The following is a 5,185-nucleotide window of genomic DNA, read 5'->3' on the forward strand; positions in this document are numbered from 1 at the left end:
TTTCACGAGGGGGGGAGAAACTTTCGTTTTATATAAAAAAAATATTAACTTAAAAGAAAAATAAAATAAAATAAAATATAACTTTATTTAGTTTATATTTTATTTTGTTTCGTTTTATTCTTTCAAAATCCCAAATAACTATAAATACATATACGTACGTAAGTACATACATATATATATAGATACATACATATATAATACATAATTCTTTCCTTTTCTTCTTTAAAATCTAAATCTCAAAATTAAATCAATTCTCCCAAATAAAATCTCTTTTTTTGACATTAACTTAAAATTGAATTAATGCGACATAAAATCCAAATTTTTTCTTTAAACCAACTAAATTTTAAAATTAAAAAAATTTCCTCAATTATTACAAAAAAAAATACTGAATTTAATTTATGAACGTTGGGGATGTTATATTTTTTCCTCCTTAAAGAACTTTCATCCTCGAAAGTTCATTCCTGAGAAAAAACTACGAGTATTGGGCTTTCATCTTATCCTTCGGATTTCAAACTGATTCATTATACCATGTATACAAGTACTTCAAACTTTCACGATATGTGAAGATCTATACTTTTCCTATGTAAGTAGTACCTCCAACTCCAAAGTAAACGCCAATTCGAAAACATAGGTTAATTGGTTTAGCATAACCCCAACTACTAGAACTAACAACCATGTACCCTCAATGCATTTGTCATTAATCATGTTGACCAATTAAGCTCTTTATGCCTTGGTTGACACTCTCTCTTGTGCTTATATCTGTTACTATCTTGGTCAAATTCAGTTTTAACCCTTCTCATATAGAACTTGTCTTTACAAAAGAGTTAAGCCACTCTCCTTATAGAAACAGTCTAAACCAATTTGGTTCTCAACCATCCAATCTATGACTAAATAACTTTAAACTTTACATGTTCAAAACTACTAAGGTTACAACTATGTTTCATTACGCCAACAAACCTAAGATGCCCTCATCTTTTCACGTGCCAAAACAATAACTTTGTATAGGGAAAAGGAGCAAACATGGTCTTTCATACTATCTTAGCATCCTTTAGAAACTGAAGATACGAAAGAATGCAAGAAAACATAGACTCAAACAACCCTAGGGTGTTAGGACCTAGAATGAAGAGTGTACCTTTCACCATAGTGTCTGACCTCTCCATCTCATGTCAAGTTGTGGCATTGCTCCTATTCCACTGTTGTTGTCCACTTGAACCCCCTTGGTCTGAGCCTGAAGGTTGGTCCCTACCATCTATAGAGCTCCTAATAGGGCACCCATATGCCATATTCCCTTCTTGTCCATAACGATAACACACCCCTGCTTCGGCCAAGCAACGACAGCGACACTTTCTACATGAGTTCCAGACCAACTTTTCCTCTTTAATAGCTATAGGTTGGGGGCCTTGTTGCCCTCAATTTCATGGAGTTCTATCTGTGCTCTGACTCTTTTGCTGAGGCTCAAAAGTCTTCTGCTCTGCTTTCATTTTCTGCCCTGCAGATATCCCTATTCCCAACAATTTTCTGTACTCATTTCCTTTTTGAGAATCAGCGTTGATCTCACGATCGCCTACAGTGTCGCGTTTGTTAGTCTTAAGATCAAGGGCATGCACCATACCTCGCAATCTGCTCCTCAGACCCTGAACGAGTCTCTCTGTCCTTGCTGCCTCGATGGCTACTAGCTTAGGGGCAAAGTGGGACAACTTGTCCAACTCTTGCTCATATTCTTCTACTGACATAACCCCCTGCTTCAAATTTGAGACTTCTGCTTGATTGTTATATCGAGTGTTGACAGAGAAATACTTCTCGTAAAAACACTCCTTAAACTGATCCCACGTCGCAAGTCCTTACCTTGTGTCAATCATCTTTTCTACTGAAAGCCATCATATCTTTGCGTTGTCTGTCAACATAAAAAATACACAATGGAGCTTATGCTCCTCCGGATACCTCATGTAGTGAAAGATCATCTCGATCGAGGACAATCATACATCTGCTTTCGTAGGATCCCTCAACGATCCATCAAAGGGGTGGGAGTCAAACTTTCTGAAATCCCTCAAGTGTTTAGCCTCAAGGGACAAGTTCTGCATGTTCTGATTCTACGGTTGAGTCTGCTACAACTGAACCTGTGGCAACTGCTTCTGCTAAGTCTGGTTCGGAACGGTCTGCCCTGCCATTGCACTACTGATCAGGTCTTGTATCCTTTCCATCAGGGATGATTCCACGGCTTCCTCGATTCTGGCTTCCATCGCTTTCTCATCAACTTGAGCCGTGGGTGGGTTTGGAGTTGTCAGGACATTCTAACTCCCAGCGATTCCTTCTTCCTTAACCCCTGGTGGGGGAGGGTCTTGGACTTGTGTGTGCTGCTCTTGGGGGTCCCGAACTCCTACTCTAAATGTCTTCTTTGCTCTAAACTTGGGTGCCATATCTTGTCATGAACTCATGGATCAACTTTCACTGGACCCCTCTTCATTGAAACACATTTATTAAGGCATTGCATCAACTAGTCTTATGCACATATATTAAAATTTTTTATTATTAAGGCATACCTGGCGATGACGAGGAATCTGTTACTAGGCCACAGGGACTATCTAGACTTATGTAGTAAGTCAGTCTTTAGAACCCAAAACATGCGCTCTGATACCAACTGTAACGACCCGACTCACTAGAACTTAAACTAGGTCGTTCCTATAGACATGCATGCATACAATTCAAATTAATAATTCTTGCAGCTATAATTCTACACCATGGTACCTTGATGCACCTTCTGATTCTATTAGTTTATAGAATTAATAATTCTTGCAACTATAATTCTACTAACTTGCATTGTTTAAAGTTCCAAATTAATATTCAATGTATTAATTATTATATATTATGTTCATATAAATTTGTTTTTGATATGTAAAATAAGTAATTTGTAGGATGATACATTTAAATCTCTAATATTTAAGTCAAAGTTCAGTTGAGTAATATTCAAGTTGGTGTAAAGAAAATTTGAATTGCTTAAGCAAAATCCATTTCTTTGAGTGGATGTGTTGAAATATGTTATTAAAATAATAATTAGTTGATAGTTGATTCTAACATATTTTTAATATATATTTTTCTTTATTGAATAACCTAACATTAATGAATTAAGAGTAGAATTAAGAAGCTCATCAAATTAAGGGAAAAAAAAAAATGAAAACTACCCATATTTATATGCACGCCACTTTAATTTTTTTTCTTAACTTAAATTTATATATTAAATTTTAAATTGTGATTTAATTTTATGATTCAATTTTTATTGAATTTAATTAGTAAATATTTGACATAAAAATAATAATTTAAAGATAGTATAAAAAATATATATTTCTGGTTTTAAAGTAATTTAACATGGATATGAGATATTTTTAATGTGGTTAAAAATTTATAAAAAAAAAATTAGAGGAAAATATTTTTTTTCCAAATTAGTTAAACTAATTGGATAAAAAATGATTCGACTAAATATTTTGAAATTATGGAATTTGTAACACATTCTCTCTTTGGATATGTTGAAAGCTTATAAGCTTTTGTTGTGTCAAGCCTTTAATATATTTTTTTCCTTTTATCATTCTGGTTCTAGTTCTTACTCACTTTTTCACTCCTGCTCTCATTCTTGTTCAGTCTCTAGCTCTTGCTCTTGTTTTTCCTTTATTTCTCTTTCTCTGGGTTATTTATTTATTTTTTTGCTCACTTTACTTACTCTTGCCTTCTATACTTGTTCATTTGGCTTTTGGAAAAACTTCGCTTTTTGCTACAAACCATCATGCGTTGATTGATGAAGAAGAAACTACATTTGTTTGTCTTCGCTGGAGGCAAAATACACAGCATGGTACATTGTCAATGTTGAAAGACAAAATATTAAAGAAGAGATCTAGAGAAAGAAGACATGGACGGATTTAAATACAAAAATAAAAACATAATGAGTATTGAGAGAGAAATGAAGAAAAGGAAATACTAAAAAGTTTGAAAAGTTTTATAAAATCTTTGCTTATTTTAAAAAACCAGGTCAAATAACATTATGACTGGTCAGTCTATAAAAAGCATACACTAAAACTAACTCATTACAAATTCATCATCATGTGTTGGAATGTATAGAATTGGAGAAATAAGATCCGAACAAAGAACTATTATTGATAATTTAATACAATAAGTAATTTGCATCAAAATCAATAAGGGGGAAAAATGATGAATGAATCAAAATTCACAAGTTTCAAGTAGTATAATGTTGTCCATAATCTCTCATAGTTTTTCTTTTAGTTTTATCTAAAATATCTCATATTAATGAAGATATATTATCCTTTTTATATATTCGTAGTCTTTTATCTTATTTAATTAATGTGTGAATTTGGTCATGCTTTTAACATTAGTGATAAACTAAAATGTACAATGCGTATAATAACATTAATAATTAAACAAATAAAATTTTGTAGGAAAGGGTTTCTTTTTTTCTGTTTTATGAAAACAAATGTCTTGGTAATAATAGATTTGATTGTTAAAAAAATAGAAAAAAGGGAAAAGATACCCGTCGTAGATGAATACAATATGGAAAGTAGCTTTCTCTCGCTGGTCTCAAGTTAAATTATTTCTTGTCTTTTTTTTTTAAGAGAATTTAATTATTTTCTGTCATTTACACATGAATAATTTTTCTTAGGGAGCATTTGGATTGAGGGAATTGAGATGGAAATAAGGATGGGAATGGGTAATAGATACATATTCGCTTATTTGGTACAAGTTTTGAAACTTTACGTATGAAAATAAGTTATTCTCATGTATTCCTTATACTTATAGATGATACCCATCTATCTGGGTTTTCTTGATGCCCACTCTCCCTCCCCTTTTAATACATAAACTTATTCTTTTATTTTTTATTATTAAAATTGATTAATATGTGAATATTAAATTTATAATTTAGAAAAATATATTAAATTTTAAATTATAATATTTGAATTTAACTACACCAGATTCATAAATAAATAAATTAATTATATAATGAACTGTAAAGAACCGATGCATTAATACTATTAATTCATTAATAAATTATATATGTAATTAATTAATTATTATGATTAATATTAGGGGAATTCTTATAAATAAGAAAAAACAAAAATATTTTCAATTTATAGCAAAAATAAATTCCAGTTTTCCTTTTTTTTTAAAATTACCAAAAATACCC

Source organism: Benincasa hispida, chromosome 3 (assembly GCF_027475165.1).
Source record: "Benincasa hispida cultivar pf3 chromosome 3, pf3_genome.v1.1, whole genome shotgun sequence".
In the NCBI taxonomy this organism is placed as follows: domain Eukaryota; kingdom Viridiplantae; phylum Streptophyta; class Magnoliopsida; order Cucurbitales; family Cucurbitaceae; genus Benincasa; species Benincasa hispida.